Raw genomic sequence first — 19929 nt, 5'->3', positions numbered from 1 at the left:
TGGCCAGAGGAGGGAAGGGAAGGGAAGGGGAGTGGGGTGGATTATGGTGGCATCGGGGATAAGAGTTCAATGGTGTCAATTTTAGGATGGTTGCATATTTTTATGTTTAAATAAATAAATAACTTTTTAGCCAAGTTAGGCAACATAACAGCTGAGGTTGAACGTAGCACTTTGAAATTGTTCTTTTACAGTGATGATTTGTGTATCTTGTCATTACTCCATTATTACATGTGTTTGCTCTTTAAGAAAAGTTAATGCTATAAGAGTGCGCTGAAAGCCTAGCATGCAAAGTAAATGACTTCAGAAAAACAAAAACAAATGAGTGTGTGCCAGGCTCCACTGCGCGGCTAAGCATGGGCGTCTTTTGTAAAACTGTGAATCCCCTAAATGTTTACAGAGTGGATTATAAGGCTTATGGGTTATTGGGCCAGCCTTTTGTGTGACTGCAGCCAGGATTGAGGCATAACAACATTGCTTATCCATATCAACCGCGGCCCACCATGCCACTGGCCTATGAGCCGATTCTAACTGGGACACACTGGAAGCTTTCGAGATCATTAGCCAGAGCCCAGCTGTGAACAGGTCAGCATTGAAAAATCACACACGTACACATTCATCACACAAACCTACAACTATCTCTTTGCCTGCTTCCTAAAAAAAAAAAAAGAAAAGAAAGGACAGGGCTGCACATTGATAGACTCGGGGGCTGCAAAGAGCAGTGCTATGTGCTGCTTCAGGGCAAGTTGCAGTATCTATATCATCCTCGTATCATTACTCATTTCACAGAGAGAAGAACCAAGTAATTGGCAGAGACGAGCAAAATGTCTTGGGGGGGGGGGGGGGGAGCTCCTCACTGCACACGGCCTTGATGTAAATGTTAGTGCAGGAGAAAGAGGATGCTCTGAGAGGCTTAGCTGATGGGGATTCTTTCAATCTGACATTGATTTACCTTGATTCTGCATTTCTTGTGAGCTGTGTATACGTGTACTACAAGTTCTCAGGCTTTGACGTGTCTCGAGTTACAGTAGGGGAACTTAACATTGTCATTTTGCACTATCAAAAAGAGTGAACGTACTGAGGGAACCAGATTTAAACTTAATTACTATTAGGTTTGGCCAAAACAATCAATACATTGGCTGTAATGAATTTGGCTGAATGTGTGAACTTGATTAAGCAAGTCGGCAAAATGAACTTAATTTTTTGGCCTAAAACCAGCACAGATGCTCTTGACTCAATATTGACCAATTGGCAACCTTAAGAAGAGCGACAAGACCTCAGTTTTTAGAATTTCAAGTACTCATCGCATATGCTTCAGAATAAAAAAACCATCAGGGACAGATTCTTCCTATCCCCAAACATCAAACATTTTTCGATATATAATTGATTGTTAATTTCTCCCATAGTGGATAGCGGAATATCATTGTGTAGTCTTCTCTCGTCTTTTTCCCACGTGGGCTCTTCATCAGGACATACCTATACATGACACTTCAGTTTAAGGATTGTATCTGTTCAACAGCAACAACTTGATAAACTAATAAAGTGGACCAAGCCATGCTTATAAACGGTAGTTCAGGTGACTGATAGTCCCACTGACCACAGAAGCCGCGCCGAAGATGACAATCTAATGCAATTGACTCTCTGGGTTTGAGTGAACTCCAGCATATAATTATGAAATGTGTGTCAATGGCATTCACCTCAGGGGTCTGTCTACTACAAACCAAAATCCAATTAAGTTGAGACATCACCTTAAACAAACAAAAATAAAATGATTTACAAATCGTGTTCAACGCCTGGAATACTGAGAAAGTTGGGAAACACTTATCAAAGACCAGCTTGAACATTAAATATTGTCTTTGTAGTGTATTCAATGAAATATCAGTTGAACATGATTTGCAAATCAGAGTATTCTCTTTTTGATTTTATTTATTTTTTTATTAACACAACGTCCCAACTTCAATGGAATTGGGCTTGTATGACAAAAAAACATTCCTCTGCTTCCTCAGCCACTGGAGTGCAATTCTAACATGTGCAGCTCATTCATTTGCCAGCATAATGTCAAATGTGTGTTGTGAAACTTCAATGTAATGATGATTTGAATGTGATGGCAAAATGGTAAATAGTGTTGAAGCATAAATAAAATATAATAGCATACCATACCGAGTGACGGGTAGGGGTAAAACTGCATGAAGCGACTATAAAGTCACCTTTCAAGAGAGACAGCTGTAAGAAGCCAACAAGCCTACTTTTCAGTGTTTTTTCAGCTCCAAATAAGGGATTAGGTCTCCACTGAGTTTGAGCAGAGACAAACAATGTTGATGTAGCTCTTTTCGGTCCCAAGCCATGTTTTTGGGAAAGCAGCAAAACTCAAGAGTTCCCCAAACTAAAACATTGACCATATTGTTAGAGGCTGGTAAGGCTGACCGAGTATGGACTTGATATATTAGAGACATGGTGAACTTCCATTCTACCCACACTTCATTCTTATTATTCCGTTTAAAATAACTTGAAATGAGTCGACGAGTCCTGCCTTCCTCCTGTGATGGCTTCGTCTTTTTCAGTGACATACTGTATCCTCGATTAATTGTGATTAAAAATGTATCCATGGATTAAAAAGTGCAATTGATCAGAGCTGTGAGCAAAGACCTCACATTTAGACTGACTTAGCAATACAAAAACATAATTCCGTTTCCTGTGTGTGTCAGTTCAGGCCCATTGTGCACATTTAACAGAAGCAGCCACGGTGTACAACTATAAGTCAACCTTTAGCAGCCTTCTCCAGGGGCAGTCTCAGGGGATTTGCTTGATTGCATTTACTTCCACGGGTCTCTCGAAAGCTCAATTTGAGCTTAACCCCCTTTCTGTGGCAAGATTTCAGCACTGCTGCACTCCCTTCAGCACAATAGTCAGAAAATAAGCTTGTTTGTTGGTCAAAGTCACTTGCTGCCTTCAAAAGCAAAGGTTCTCATGCGTTTTAGCTTCAGCACACCATTCAGTGCTGTCCACTGCCCCACACAAGCCCTATGGTGCAATAACTGAATTCATACCACAGTAATTTTCTTTTAATGAGCATCCACGACTCATACAGTATTTACTTGCTTCTTCATGGATTGATATTAATGCTTTCGTTCCACTCTGGGTCCATTTTAACATCAGTTTAATCAGTGTCCTGAGGGGAAAGTAATTAAGTGATGTTGGGTCAGACTGCAGCTTGTAAGTCTCCTTTGCTGGCGACAGGAAGACTGGTATTTTGGATTGTGGTGTAGGGACGTGCCCAGGAGAAGGTTAGTGAGCCTGCGGGTTGCTGCAAATCACTTTGGGGGTCATTCGGGATCCTTAAGCATTCAGGACAGAGGGTGGGCAGTATGGTGACGCTCCTGAGACTGTGATGTACCTTTGACACTCTCAAATTCACAATGATGCTGCAGCTGGTAAACAAATTGGCCATTAAAGTTCTGAATTCTCATCTCAGGTCAGAGGAGGGAATATTGCACATCGCTGACCAAACACGACGATTTCCTCTTTCTGGACCAACATGCATGTTGTTGGACACACACACACACACACACACACGCACACGCACACGCACACGCACACGCACACTCACACTTGGAAAATGAACTCATCATCTGAGCGTGGTCCACTTTAGCAGGTCCACTTTAGCAGGCTTCCAATGGTAACTTGAAGCACAAGGTAAACAGCGGCAGACGCTCCAGGCATCTCCATCCATGTGCTCGTCCTCAGACCCCAGCAGTTGTTCATGACCATCTGGCTCCTCTTTCTTAGAAGGGATTAGAGGAGTCTGAGTTGTAGGGGTAGTTTCGGGCAGATTAGAGCATTGTTGTTAGGATTGAGATCAGGTCTCCATCGCGGAGTTCCATGCTTGAAGCCAACAACCATAAGAGCAAGTTGCCTTTATGCAATGCAGTGGGAGAAGGAGGATCAATTGCTGTTTGTTTGGCAGAATAGGATGAATTGATCACTGATGACATTAATGCTGGAGTCGAAATTTTGGACTTCACCTAGAGTATGTCCGACGACCCCATAATCCCCTCCATTCGTGGTTTACTTTCATGTGTCATCTCTTGCAAGTTGCAGTGGAACTGAGCATCTCCACTCACCTTAGGTATGCCTAGACATTTTTTTAGATCCAATACAAGAGCTATCACAGATTCAAATTGTTGTTACTGTTGGATAGGCAAGACAAGGGAAGGACTTTTTATTTAATACAAAGAGTAGCTCACTGAAATGACTAAAAGAATGTACAGAGCAGGAAAAAGATTTTGGAAAACATGATTTTAAACAAGCTTTGAAAAACATCACAGGTATGGAGAATATGAAGGTTCCTTTTTTAAACCGAATTTAAAAACATTTGCACTGGGAGCTTCTTCCATTTGCGTGCAGCATAACAGCTAAATGCTGGTTTGCTACTAAAGTGTCATGTTACACAATGGCCCCAGGTTTCAAATACTGATGCACTTCACTACTTCACGGATTGGTTATTATGGATTCACTCTATTGCGCATTTTCATTTCTGATCATAAATTCACCTAGCATTTTTACCTCACCATTCTGCATGTTTCTTACTATTTTTCTTACTTCTAAGTCACACAAAAAAAAATTTGCATGAACAGATCCTTGATCTGCACACGGAAACAACATAAGTCTAGGGCACAATATAATACATAGATTGCCTGGTAAAAGAATAAATAAATGAAAACGACACATTCCATAAAATGACATTGACAAGCAATCAACCAGTGTGGTGGGGTAAGTTGGAATTCAACCAAGTAGAACGATGTCTGAAATGCTGCATGAATGGATTGTGATCAAAACAAAAAAACGTCACCTCCTTGACATAGATAATAATACAGTATATACTTCTGAAGCATCAATATAAAGTATTTGCATTTTTAATACAGGCAATATCATTAGCACATCTGCATGTATGTATCGTACCCCTTAAGTATTAATGAATTAACTATGCTTTAGCATTTATCGACTTTAGTAACCTTACACTGAAGCACAATTTTCCTTAATTGCGGTTTTAGTGATATAGACTTTGCCTTATGGGGCCATTACTGTGTGTTATCAGAATCTAAAACCTCATCTTATATTCATGACTAAAGAAATTTGTCAGCTCAGCATTCTTGTCGTCGCATGTACAACGAGGTAGCGGTTTTCTTTGAGGGGATAAAGCAACCGTGATAAACTTTCCTGTATTCCTTCACGTCTTCTGGAAGCTGCTTCTGGGTAACATAAGATAACATAAGATATCCTTTATTTGTCCCACGCTGGGGAAATTTACAGTCTACAGCAGCAAGATTGTGGGTAGAAAGAAGAAAAACAAAGTGTCTGCATTCACCAAATAAATGTTAGTTTCACTTTACACCGTTCAATTAAGTGCAATCTAAATATAGCAAAAGATAAGGTGGCTGTGCTATTTACAATTGTTTTTCACATCATTTTATTTTTTATTCAGCAGCCTGACAGCAGTTGGTAGGATGTTTGCATTACAGCACTTTGTCCAAGGCAATTCAAGATGAGCAAACATGCTGATTCAATCTCAGATTCTAACATCTGAGGATTCAAGTATGAAGGCATTAACAGATTCCTCTCTGAAAAATCATCAACCGCATCTGTTTTGATGGAATTTCACAAATGGCTTCACCCAAGCTGTTGTTTTCCCCACTGGGTACCAGTTTGTTGTGTCAAAGCAATTTGTCTGGTTTTTATTTTCTATAGCAGCACTTAAGTAACAGGTTGTGCAGTTGTCTTTCATGGCTTGAGAGCCTGCCTTTTTCCATGGAAGGCACAATTGAACTGCATCAGTCACTGACAGTCAAAACATAAATCAAGGAAGAGCAAAATGGATGAGTGAGGAAGACACCCAGCAAGACAACAAGGTGAGCTGGATGTGTTGTACTGCAATGTGTATTTAAGGCTATTGAACCGCCATAAATTTTCTTTGATTGGATTTTCAAATTGCCAAATTCAACTTGCCGGCTTCAGTCTATCAACAGTGCTGGGAAAAAGTATTTGGCCCCTTCCTGATTTCTATTTTCTTTGCATATTTATCACATACAAAGGTTTCAGTTTATCAAACTAATTATAATATCATACAGCCTCAACCCAAGCAAAAACAAAACGCAGTTTCTAAATTCCAATTTAATTTATTGAGGCACCAAAAAAATCCAAAATTACCTATCCATACGTGAAAAAGTATATGCCCCCTTTTTAAATCACAAAGTAACTGTAACTCACGACGTTTTTGGAAAGTTGAGTTCAGTTTCATGGGCAACACCTTATCACCAATTTTTTGTAACTCAAGAATTTACGTAAATACAGTAGAATCAGGAGCTCAAGAAATAAATACATCATGCCACAATCCAAACAAATTCAAGATTGTTCTTTTTTTTGTTTTTTGTTTTTTAAGTTATTGAAATCTATCAGGTTACAAAAAGGTTACAAAGCCATTTCCAAGACTCTGGGCCTCCAGCGAACCGCTGTCAGAGCCATTATCCACAAATGGATGAAACTGGAAACAGTGGCAAATATTCCCAAGAGTGGTTGAAAGAAGAGTGGGACAAAATTCCTCCACAGCAACGTGGAAGACTCATTCTCAATTATCACAAATGTTTGATTTCAGTTATTGCTGCCAAGGCTGGCACACCCCATTAGGAGGTTCGGGGGCAATTACTTTTTCACATAGGGACAGATAGGTTTGGATTGCTTTGTATCAAAATAAATTAAATTGGCATGAAGAAACTGCATTTGGTATTTCTTTGGGGTGTCTCCGTGTGATATTAAAATTGGTTTGATGAACTGAAACTTTTGTGTGTGATAAATATGCAGAGAGCTCAGAAATCAGAAAGGAGGCAAATACTTTTTCACCGCGCTATACTGCAAAAATCACTCTCTCAATCAAGACCCACAAGAAGTCAACTGAGGTCCTCGGTTTCTTTTCACTCATCAATAGCAAACCATCACTTACATAGACACTATTTACCTGCCTTTCAGATCGTCTAATTAGCATCCCGTATAGATTGCTATAGCTTCATTCAGATTGAGTGACCTCCCTGGCAAATATCTCTGCACGTATACCTTGTCCATTTGTATCATCAGGGGAGTTTGCCTTAATCTATGCATCGCGACAGCTCCTTCGATTTCCTGTCTGTGATGTGTATTCTTTTCAGACAAATGTAAAAAGTAGTTAATCATTTGAAACTATAAAACCAATACGCTGACTTCACTTGGCAAATTTTGAGGATGAGACTTTCTGCTTCAAATGGGAACCTGATTACTTCACCACATTAAGGGTATACTGTATTCTATTCATGTGATGGGCTGACAGGATGAACTCAGATGTTTTTAGCGCATTGTTTCCTATAAAAATGTTTGTTTCCCCAATTGGCATTTAAACAACTTTGTTAGCAACAATACTGAGATAAAATGGGCACATTGTTGGCTGAATACTGCGGATCCAGTAACACAGTGCAAATGAGTGTCAACAATGCGGTGACTCGACAGGTGAGGAATGAGGAAGCACATGCATCAACACACCAAAATGGTGAGGAGAGAAACAAAATGATCACATAGGAGCAAGTGATACATCTCTGTATTCTGTGAAAGCATCTCTGTGATACACATCACACACCGGCGCCTCTCCCATGTGAATTAGAATGCATAGGGACTATGCAATGGATCTGCTCTCCATTATTCATTTCTCAAAGTCTCCTCTGCATTGCCCCAGAACTGACTTTATTAATTCAATATGGTATGGTATTATATAATATTAGTCACATATTTACTTTGAGAAAATGACTCGACTACTAACAACATGACTTAATTTGTTCAAGCAACTGACGACTGACGAAGTGTATCTGTATAGGTTGTTAGCGCTTAGCAGTCTGCAGTTGCAGCTTGTGATCAGAGTTGTTGCGCTATATCTTTTATCGTTATCATTATTCTCATTCAGAGTTCGTTTTGTAAAACCGAGGGGACGGGCAAAAATGGGAATCTGGAGGGCCGAGAGAAGCATTTTAAAACGGTACGCGTGAGCTACGATCGTGAACAGGCTGCCTAAGTCCGTCGCATGCCTCAGCGTCAGGCTATTGCTCATCATGGCATGCGTGTGTACCTGTGTGTGTGCGTGCGTATGCGCGCGTGCGCAGTAACGGGTCGATCGCGGGAGATTGGTTGATCGAAAAGTAGATCTTCGGTCAAAAAAGTTTGGGCGCCCCTGTGCTAGAGCCCAACCCAATTGAAGTCGGGCAGAAGGCAGACTGCACCCTGAACTGGTCAACAGCCAGTCGCAAGGCACATCTAGAGACAAGCAACCATTCACACCCACATCCATACAGTCACTGAGTGGGAACTGATCCCACAAGTCAGGCGAGTGTACCACAACACCATCTGCGATTCCCTTATCTTTATACACACACACACACACACACACACACACGGGGCATGCTGGAGCCTATCCCAGCTGTCTTTGGGCAGTAGGCGGGGGACACCCTGAACCGGTTGCCAGCCAGTCGCACACAGAAACGAACAACCATCCGCGCTCACATTCTTAATACCTAGGGACAATTTAGAGTGTTCCAGTAACATGCCATGCATGTTTTTGGAATGTGAGACGAAACCGAAGTACCCGGAGAAAACACACGCAGGCACGGGGAGAACATGCAAACTCCACACAGGAAGGCCGGAGCTGAAATAAAAATAAATAAATAAATTATCTATCTATCTATCTATCTATCTATCTATCTGTCTGTCTATCTATCTATCTATCTATCTATCTATCTATCTATATATATATATAATTTGGTGGTGCGGAGTTGAGGCAGGCTGGAATAATTTCACTGTTTAAAACATATTTCACTTTGCAGTAATCTGGCTGCGAATAAAATTAGAACAATGATTTAAGCTCTTCAAACATTGTCATGTGGCCTTGATATAACAGTGACCCAGTTAGAACCTCCTATGTCTATGGTTAAAGTGCTACAGGATTCCGCCTTTGACATGCTGTAGATGACATCTGTTTCCAGTTCCGTTATAGTTTATCTTGTAAATATTTTATTTCATACTGGTGAAGCTAACCATGATGTTTACCGCCAGCCAAGCAAATCAAGTGTACCCTTGTGCACGGATGGCGATAGTACATCATCACCTTGTCTTTTCACCTCAGGAAGCCCAATTAATGCTAATCTGCACCTAAGGAGTGAATGTTGCTGCTTGCAAATTGAACGACTCAGCATTTTTTTTTTTTGAGGCACCCAAAGGCAAATGACAGTGAGATCAATGTTTCACGGTCAGACTCCTCAGCTGCTGAGAGGCTTAGAGGCTGGAGGATATCATCTCATGTCTTCTGAGAGTAAATACGTTCCTTCCTGACTCATGTTTAATTAAGTGTGTGAAATACATAGTGCTGTAGATAAGCACATACTGCATTTTAATATCTGAAGACTGAGTGTGAATTAGCTCCAGTTGGTACTGTATTAGTTTTGCGCTACTCACCACCACCACGGCACCAGGGACCACATACTAAATTTCAGTGCTCTACAATTTAAAAAAAAAAAAAAAAGTCTCACGCAAATACAGAAAAATTATGATTGTTTCTCAGTGTCAGTTTCCTTGCAAGTTCATTTTGAAATACATTTAGCAATGGCGGGCTTAATTTAGAATTTACCGTATTTTCCACACTAAAAAGGCACACCTAAAAGCCTTCCATTTTCTTAAAAGCTCACAGTGCGCCTTAAAATCCGATGCGCCTTGTGTATGGTCATTACGGTAATATGTCAACCCCAAAATGGCTCCTTGCTAGAGACATGCTTATAACGCAGAGTTCAAACTTAAGGCAAACGGGTTACGCAGTTGAACACGGAAATAGGGCAGCGGCAAGAGAGTTCAATGTTAATGAGTCAATGCTATAACTTGCTGTTGGTTAAGTGAACTGTGTCGTTGCCTATTAAATAAGTTTTACTGACATCTGAACGTTCTGTAGCAACAGCACTCAACAGCTAAGCTTAGCTGTTGTGGTTTGTTCAAAGATTCTTTGATCTGTGACGTGGTTGCGTCGGCGCTGATTGGTTGAACCACGTGCGTGCATACGTGCTCACGCTCCTGCGCGCACAGCAGAGAGCGGACTATGGACTGCTGAGGCGCACTTCACTGGAGTGGTGTTGCTACAGTTCTGTTCGTATTTCCTTGAGCGTAGCACCATCTAGTGGATGTGTTGTGGATTGCGTCTTATAGTGCAGTGTGCCCATTGTATGAAAAAAAAATTACAAAATTGGCCATTCATTGACGTTGCGCCTCATTATCCAGTGTGCCTTTTATTGTGGAAAATATGGTACTTTAAAAATGTACTATTAGTATGAACCGCTCATATTCACGCATATACACATCACAAACAAAATGACAATTGCCACAATGCTGCTGTTTGCGTAGTGTGTGTAGTGTACATTTACCATACCAGTTTCGGGTGAGACCTGGCAGACAGGCAGTCCGTGGACATGCCATGAGTCAATCTTTACAGTGTTGCCAACTACTGGCATGGTATGCATACAGTGATTACTGTGTTTTTTTTAAAAGCATATCATTTTAATTTCGCCTGCAGAGGGAACTTTTAAAAATGTAAAGAAAAAAAAACATGTCATGTAACCAGACCGTCTGTCCGCACGATAGAACCTATAACAGCAGTTTTCCCAGATCACCTTGCTCTTTACAAAACAATACTGGCAGGTCCAGGAATCACTGGACATCTGTGCCACAATACGCTGAAAATATGAGTAGAAGGTTGACTTTGAATTTGTTTATTTTACATGTGTCATCTTGAATTTGGGTCAGGCACTCAGGGGCTGGCTGCTTGAATGGTAATGAGCCCACATTGCAGGCTAGGCTCCAACCCGCAGTGAGGCACACACACACACACACACATTCATGATGTTAGCCGTAACAAATGAGAAAGATTTATGCCTTAAACATGCGAGCGAAAGTATTGATTTATTTAACCAAACTGCCACAGATTAGTGCTGTGTTATAACTCAGCCATAAAACAAAGCATAATGTAGCTTGCATGGTTACATTGTATAAGTACGCTGACAGACAAGATGGTATTCAAATGTCAGACATGTTTTTAATCGTTATTTTTAATGGGGCCATTTTTGTGAATCATGCGGTGAGCCGTGCAATTCAGCCTGTCCTCCGAGACGTTACATTGTTTACTGCAGCTCAACTGTGTTCTAATTTGGAAGCCCAGGTCTCCATTAGAGCTGGTCGTTGCATTGCTCTGGTTGTGTCCGATCCAATTTGACTTGGACTCTTATTTGTGTACACAAGATGATGCAAATAAGAAGCTGTGATATTTCTACTGAAGACACAATTGCTAGCACCAATCAAGGGCACTTGGCTACACCACAAGATCAGGGACTTGCACTGGCACGCTTTGAAGCAAGCCCAGGTTATTGGCAGCCATACCACATGCAGATTCATTCTCTGGCTTATCACTCCAGACATAAATTGTCCTCTTGACATTGGCCGCCTCTTATCACACCACTGTAGTAAATTGTTCCTCTTGTTTGTTTTACGCCAATTTGCAATTACCACCCTTACTCACAAACACGAAGGAGATTTTCCCTCCTGTATATGCTTCATTTCTCAAAATAGAATGCTGTATGTGTTCTGAAACGGGCTATGCATACTTCGGTGATTGCCTGTGGCATGCAAAGCACGTTTAACAAGAGGCACACAAAACATAACCATTTGATTTTCATGAGGACATTCGATTGCCTGAAGGTGAAGGCCACACTTTAAAATTGTATTAATGATGGCTATGGATCAGTAGTCATGAATGATCAAAGATGAATGCACTTTCCTTTGTTCACAAAAGTACGTTCCCCACAAACCTGATTGGCTGTAGACATTCATGGTTTTTTAAATTACGGGTAGCTTCTGTTTAGAGGATACTATCTTAAAACGGCCACCCAAAAATAAATATTCACAAGCAACATGTTCACAAAACATAAAATAAAAACAAATAACATCTAAATCAGGTGTGCCCATTACGTGGATCCTGATCTACCGGTAGATCTAAAACAGGTCCCAAGTAGATCCGAGGAGTGTCGAGGAGAAAAAAAACAAACAACATTTGTGTGTTTTTGTACATGTTAGTTATATATATTTTTTGTGTTAACGTACACTGCACCCTAATCATCCTATCAGTCCCATTTTCACAAAAAATATTTAAAACATAAAATAAAGCAGGAGGTGGGGCTCGTTGGCAAGCGCCTGGTGGCCGGGCCTACACCCATGGGGCCCGGCCGGGCACAGCCCGAAGAGGCAACGTGGGTCCCCCTTCCCATGGGCTCACCACCCATGAGAGGGGCCAAAGGGGTCGGATGCAATGTGAGCTGGGCGGCAGCCAAAGGCGGGGACCCTGGCGGTCCGATCCTCGGCTGCAGAAGCTAGCTCTTGGGACATGGAATGTCACCTCTCTGGCAGGGAAGGAGCCCGAGCTGGTGTGTGAGGCAGAGAATTTCCGACTGGATATAGTCGGACTTGCCTCCACACACAGCCTGGGTTCTGGTACCAGTTCTCTCGAGAGGGGTTGGACTCTCTTCCACTCTGGAGTTGCTCAAGGTGAGAGGCGCAGAGCAGGTGTGGGCATACTCATTGCCCCCCGGCTCAGTGCCTGTACATTGGGGTTCACACCGGTAGACGAGAGGGTTGCCTCCCTCCGCCTTCGGGTGGGTGGACGGGTCCTGACTGTTGTTTGTGCATATGCACCAAACAGCAGCTCAGCATACCCACCCTTTTTGGAGTCCTTGGAGGGTGTGCTGGAGAGTACTCCTGCTGGGGACTCCCTTGTTCTGCTGGGGGACTTCAATGCTCACGTGGGCAATGACAGTGAGACCTGGAGGGGCGTGATTGGGAGGAACGGCCCCCCCGATCAGAACTCGAGTGGTGTTTTGTTATTGGACTTCTGTGCTCGCCACGGATTGTCCATAACGAACACCTTGTTCAAGCATAAGGGTGTCCATATGTGCACTTGGCACCAGGACACCCTAGGCCGCAGTTCGATGATCGACTTTGTAGTTGTATCATCGGATTTGCGGCCGCATGTTCTGGACACTCGGGTGAAGAGAGGGGCGGAGCTGTCAACTGATCACCACCTGGTGGTGAGTAGGCTCCGATGGTGGGGGAAGATGCCGGTCCGTCCTGGCAGACCCAAACGTATTGTGAGGGTTTGTTGGGAGCGTCTGGCGGAATCCCCTGTCAGAAGGAGTTTCAACTCCCACCTCCGACAGAGCTTTTCCCATGTTCCGGGGGAGGCGGGGGACATTGAGCCCGAGTGGACCATGTTCCGTGCCTCTATTGTTGAGGCGGCCAATCTGAGTTGTGGCCGTAAGGTGGTTGGTGCCTGTCGTGGCGGCAACCCCCGTACTCGCTGGTGGACACCAGCAGTAAGGGATGCCGTCAAGCTGAAGAAGGAGTCCTATCGAGCCTTTATGGCCTGTGGGACCCCAGAGGCAGCTGACGGGTATCGACTGGCCAAGCGGAAGGCAGCTTCGGTGGTCGCCGAGGCAAAAACCCGAGCGTGGGAAGAGTTCGGTGAGGCCATGGAAGCCGACTTCCGGACGGCTTCGAGGAAATTCTGGTCCACCATCCGACGTCTCAGGAGGGGGAAGCAGTGCACCACTAACACTGTGTACAGTGGGGATGGGGCGCTGCTGACTTCGACTCGGGACGTTGTGAATCGGTGGGCAGAGTACTTCGAAGACCTCCTCAACTCCACCAACACGTCTTCCTTGGAGGAAGCAGAGTCTGAGGACCTATCTCTGTGGTTGAAGTCACCGATGTGGTTAAAAAGCTCCTCGGTGGCAAGGCCCCGGGGGTGGATGAGATCCGCCCGGAGTTCCTCAAGGCTCTGGATGTTGTGGGGCTGTCCTGGTTGACACGCCTCTGCAACATCGCGTGGTCAACAGGGAGAGTGCCTCTGGATTGGCAGACCGGGGTGGTAGTCCCTCTTTTTAAAAAGGGGGACCGGAGGGTGTGTTCCAACTACAGAGGGATCACACTCCTCAGCCTCCCTGGTAAGGTCTATTCAGGGGTGCTGGAGAGGAGGGTCCGTCAGGAAGTCGAGCCTCAGATTGAGGAGGAGCAGTGTGGTTTTCGTCCCGGCCGTGGAACAGTGGACCAGCTCTACACCCTTAGCAGGGTCCTCGAGGGTATGTGGGAATTCGCCCAACCAGTCTACATGTGTTTTGTGGACTTGGAGAAGGTGTTTGACCGTGTCCCTCGGGGAGTTCTGTGGGGGGTGCTTCGTGGGTATGGGGTATCGAACCCCCTGATACGGGCTGTTCGGTCACTATACCACCGATGTCAGAGTTTGGTTCGCATTGCCGGCAGTAAGTCAGAATCGTTTCCAGTGGGGGTAGGACTCCGCCAAGGCTGCCCTTTGTCGCCGATTCTGTTCATAACCTTTATGGACAGAATTTCTAGGCGCAGCCGAAGCGTTGAGGGGATCCGTTTTGGGGGCCTCAGTATTGCATCCCTGCTTTTTGCAGATGATGTGGTGCTGTTGGCTCCTTCAAACAGGGCTCTCCAACTCTCACTGGAGCGTTTCGCAGCCGAGTGTGAAGCGGTTGGGATGAAGATCAGCACCTCCAAATCTGAAACCATGGTCCTCAGTCGGAAAAGGGTGGAGTGTCCCCTCCGGGTCGGGGAGGAGATCTTGCCCCAAGTGGAGGAGTTCAAGTATCTTGGGGTCTTGTTCACGAGTGGGGGCAGGAGGGAGCGGGAGATCGACAGGCGGATCGGTGCAGCGTCTGCTGTGATCCGTACGTTGTATCGGTCTGTCGTGGTGAAGAAGGAGCTGAGCCAAAGGGCGAAGCTCTCAATTTACCGGTCGATCTACGTTCCAACCCTCATCTATGGTCACGAGCTATGGGTCGTGACCGAAAGAACGAGATCCCGGTTACAAGCGGCCGAAATAAGTTTTCTCCGCAGGGTGTCCGGGCTCTCCCTTAGAGATAAGGTGAGAAGCTCGGTCATCCGGGAGGGGCTCAGAGTCGAGCCGCTTCTCCTCCACATCGAGAGGAGCCAGATGAGGTGGCTTGGGCATCTGATTCGGTTGCCCCCTGAGCGCCTCCCTGGTGAGGTGTTCCGGGCATGTCCCACCGGGAGGAGACCCAGAGGAAGACCCAGGACACGCTGGAGAGACTATGTCACCCAGCTGGCCTGGGAACGTCTCGGGATCCCCCGGGGAGAGCTGGAAGAAGTAGCTAGGGAGAGGGAAGTCTGGGCTTCCCTGCTAAAGCTGTTGCCCCCGCGACCCGGCCCCGGATAAGCGGTAGATGATGGATGGATGGATGGAATAAAGCAGGTAAATCTTGAATTTACGCTGGCGCTGGATTACGTCACCGGAAGTTGTTAGCGCTCAGCAGTCTGCAATTGCAGCTTGTGATCAGAGCTGTTGCGCTCTATCTTTTATCGTCATTATTCTCATTCAGAGTTTGCTTCGTGTACAATTCACCGAGGGCACGGGCAAAGAATAGGAATCTAGGAGGGCCCAGGGAAGCACTTTAAAACGGTACGTGTGAGCCATGATAGTTAACAGGCTACAAAAGTGCTTGGCATGCCTCAGTTTCAAGCTGTTTCTCATCATGGCGTGTGTGTGTGTGTGTGTGTGTGTGTGTGTGTGTGTGTGTGTGTGTGTGTGTGTGTGTGTGTGTGTGTGTGTGTGTGTGTGTGTGTGTGTGTGTGTGTGTGTGTGTGTGTGTGTGTGTGTGCGCGCGCGCGCCGGCAAGGGTAGATTCGGGGAGGTTAGTTGATCGAAAAGTAGATCATCGGTCCAAAAAGTTTGGGCACTGATCTAGAGTATAACCTTCAGTCATCTCATCACTCTGAACGGGGACATTCTAAATTGCAGATACACGCATCATGATATTTTTTCATTTCCATTCCTACTTACACTGAATTCATTTTCTTCCAAGTTTTGTATGCTGCCGTCACAAACCACAAGGATAGTATTTCCAAGTTTTGATTTTCACTCAAAACGTTGAGATACCGCTCAGCATTATGTGCTGCAATTGTGCACCACTATGACCACATTTAGACTGAGTACAGTTTGGGCTGTGACTGTGACTAGTTGTTAATTAGTACTCTTATTGGGACACACATGCTTCATTACGACTGAAATAGGACAGTAGCAGCATAGCAAAAAAGTCGTTTTGAGAGGTGCTCTGTGGGGATCATCACCCTTATCAAATGCTCTCATCCATGGGAGTAATTATTAATATAGACTTTTTATTTAATTTTTTTGCCTATGAATGCACTTATCAGTGTTGTGTGGCGAAGCTAATCACAATGACTTTCTTTTATGGAAAAAAAATTGCAGGGTCTGCCAAAATGTTGCAGGTCAGCCCATTAACATCTCCTCTTTTTCATTCATCTATTGTGGACATTTTGGGAGCATGGTTTGTTCTATGTATGCATGGTGTTGCTCCAATGCAGTCCACAAAAATTGGGACAGATGGGTGTGGACAGATTTTTCGCACCAGACTTTCTGAAAAGACAGACTGGCCACCACAAACGCTCTCTGTCTCTTGGGTTGGAAGAAGTGAACTATGACAGCATGGAGGATGGGAAGGATGGAAGAAAGGAAGGAGGGAAGAAGGACATAACCTAAGGTGGAAGAGAGGTGAACGACACACTGATCTTTGGTGACAGCTCCCCAAGAGGTGACTCACACTCATAGTCCCCCCCGCATAGGGCTAACCTTGGCAACATTTTTACTTTACCTTTGCCAGATTTATAATATGTGGAAACGACAACAAAATTCACAGCAGCTGTCCAGCTTTGATAGCTAAGGCCACGGGCGCCAACAATTTGCAGCTCACCGTTAAGTGTTTTCATCAGTCAAAACCCTTTACTGATTTAAAGAGTATCACTGCAATAAATCATGCTTTGAAGAAGTGATAATCTTGTACTGGCCTTGTGGGCTCATGGGCTACATGCTGCATCCCAGCAAGGTGTGTTCAGGTAGGTTGTGCTCTAAAATGGACAGTAGGAAAGTAGTAGCAGGAAAGGCAGTAATCGAAAGGTGATGTGGCAATCAAGGGTTTGAGTGAAGAAGCATCTCTTGTTTTGCTTCTTTTCATTTCTTTAGCTATATGCAAGTGGCTGATGTAACACACTCAAATGCATGACGGTGCAAACCACAGTTACAAAAAATGCTGCGAGACCTTTTGCAGCTGTGTTTTAAAATCAGTTCCACAGCAGAGAAGCAACCATTAAAGGAATTCCCTGTGGCATTACTGGGTAATTGCGGAAATATTCGCTACTCTGTTTTTAACAAAAGGAAATGAAAAGTAGACATACAGTTGGGTTGAATCTCATTTTCTGTGGATTGTGAAAGCAAGTAAGGCTTGTTAACTCATCACAAAACAACCAAAGTGCCATCATTATTTATTAATAATAGAGTCCGTCAGCATGTTTTGAACTATGCCTGTGCAACGTTGAGCTCACTGAATGTACATTGCTGCTCAAATGGACTCTTGGTTATTTGGTGTGTTGCAGCTCTGTTATCGTATAGTGCAGTGTTTCTTAACCTGGGTTCGATCGAACCCCAGGGGTTTGGTGAGTCGGTCTCAGGGGTTTGACGGAGCCTCTGCCATGCAGGGTGAGACACACGCAACTAATCAACATGTTAATTAGTTATGACACGCCCGCTTGGCCATCACTGGCTGCAGGTGATCAAATGACATTGCTTGTCCAATCAGTGCTGTGGGAAATTTAGTTCGCTTAGTAGTCAATGTGTGACTGTCGTGATAGTATGTCGTACAATTAAAAAAAGAAAAAAAAAAGGATACTAATCTCCTGAAATCTTATTTTCTTATTTCAGTTTTTTTAATATCTTGTTTTATATATATTTATTTTTTATATCTTGAATTAGATATATTTATTTTTCACTTATGAAGGGTTCGCTGAATGTACATATAACATGGTAGGGTTCGGTAAGGTAGAACCACTGGTATAGTGTCATGGCCGTGAAAGATGCTGAGTTGATGAATGAATACAGTTCATTTACATGAAGAAGCCTGCCAAGGTCATAAAAATCTAACACATGTATATTCATACCCATCTTTCGGCATTCATTTCTGATGCTCCAGTTGCTGTTTGTTGTTGCCTGCATGAAAATTAGCACCTTGTTAATGGCTCATATTTGGCCGCTGCCACAAACACTGGCAAACACCTGCTTTCCCACCTGACTGTGAGATAGATGACTACCATTCTGCTAATGCAACAAGCTTACTTTTTTTGTTTTAAGTACGGTAGATATCTTATAGTATAGTATAGAATAGTCTTGTATCGTATCGCATTGTATGGTGCGGTAGATAGTAGTATTGTATAGTGTAGAGTATAACCGTGATATTGATAAAATATCTAATTATGAACTTGTATTTCAACTAGAGCACAGGTCAAGCAGGATTTCTTAGCCTGTAAACGGAGCCAGATTTATTGTTGTACTGCAATTACATTTTGTACTACACCACGCCTTGATACCGAAAAAGTAAAAGGGACATTTCGTGTCTTGAAGGCACTGTCTCTTAAAGGAAATCTTGACAAATTATTCATTTATTTCACTTTCCTCTGGAACTCTTCTGACAAGCACGCTAGGCAAAGAGAGAACTAAAACGGGATGAAAACACACTCATTGGAAAAGGGCATTGAAACACACGAAGGGATGATGACTGTGAAACATTGACAACCGGGGCATTCAAATCTTATGTGCATGACCCCTGCCAAGCATCGTATTTTCTCGTTGAAGGTCAATATCGAATTCTGTCACCTATTGATCCCAGTGTATTCTTTATATTCTGCCCCTGTGACATTCTACATAGCACACCAATGTCTACACAATTAGCACTGAGGTTATGGCAGCTATAACTTGCATACCTACTGAGCCTGCCTCTTCCAAACCATAATGACGAGTTCTCATTATGGAGGACACATGCCGTCACATGTGCACCATACGGTGCATACAGAGGGTGTCTTAAGCAGTTCATGTGGAACATATTGCTCCAATGATTAGTCATTCTAATACATGCCCTTATGTTTTCTGATTGTAAATCACAAATGGAAAGAAGCAGAATTTCAACATTATGTTGTGGTTGAATTCTTATTAGATGTACTCCGGCAGGGATGGTGATTTTATTTTATCGCTGTTAGTTTGTTGGACCTGTAATCTGTAAAGATTATTTTAATAAATTCCAAGAATGTTCGCGCAGAGGTGTGTCATGGGCCAAGAAAAAGCCCACTTAATGAAGCTGCGCAGATGTTTTATTTTAGATTTTGTTTTTAATAATTATTTTAAATCGAGTGACAGCAGCAGTTGGTAATGGCCTTTGGCCACAGCGATAAGGCACGATGGCGTGGATGAGCTCTATCTCCTGTCTCATTTGTTCCTGTCGAAACGAGATAGGGCCACTATCTGCCGGCAGGTGTCCTGCAGCAACATGCTAACAATACAAGATACTCTTTAGAGTCATCACCTAGCTGACACACTAGTCACACCACCATTATCCATCCTGATGCGGTCCTAACCTCCAAGGATGGAGGACAATCGGAGATCGCCACATAGAGCAGATGAATGTGCCCCAATCATGTCAAGAAGTCAGGGAGCCGGAGATCAAATGTTGTCGCCACATCTCATGTTGTTCCTGTAGTTTGACAAGCAGACTAGAAAATTACCTTCCTCTGGAAAATGTCTGTCACCATAAGAATCACAGTGTGCAAGCAAAAGCAGCAATGCTCGCTACAAGCTCATCCATCTGGGGTGGCATTCTTGAGAGGGTCTCCGAAATGCACTTGTTTAAATATGTGAGTGTAATTTAGAAACTTTCCCTGGAAAACACGCTCACAGTG

General features: G+C 43.7%; 1 protein-coding gene across 3 annotated transcripts in view; it reads left to right on the top strand.

Annotated features, from left to right (window-relative positions):
* The window catches only part of tspan9a (tetraspanin 9a), a 187061-nt gene that overhangs the window by 107431 nt on the left and 59701 nt on the right, over positions 1-19929 (top strand). The gene's annotated exons all lie outside the window — the stretch shown is intronic.

Source organism: Hippocampus guttulatus, chromosome 4 (assembly GCF_054856545.1).
Source record: "Hippocampus guttulatus isolate MCC_2025c chromosome 4, RoL_Hgut_1.0, whole genome shotgun sequence".
In the NCBI taxonomy this organism is placed as follows: Eukaryota; Metazoa; Chordata; class Actinopteri; order Syngnathiformes; family Syngnathidae; genus Hippocampus; species Hippocampus guttulatus.
This window is presented reverse-complemented; position numbering and strand designations above follow the sequence as displayed.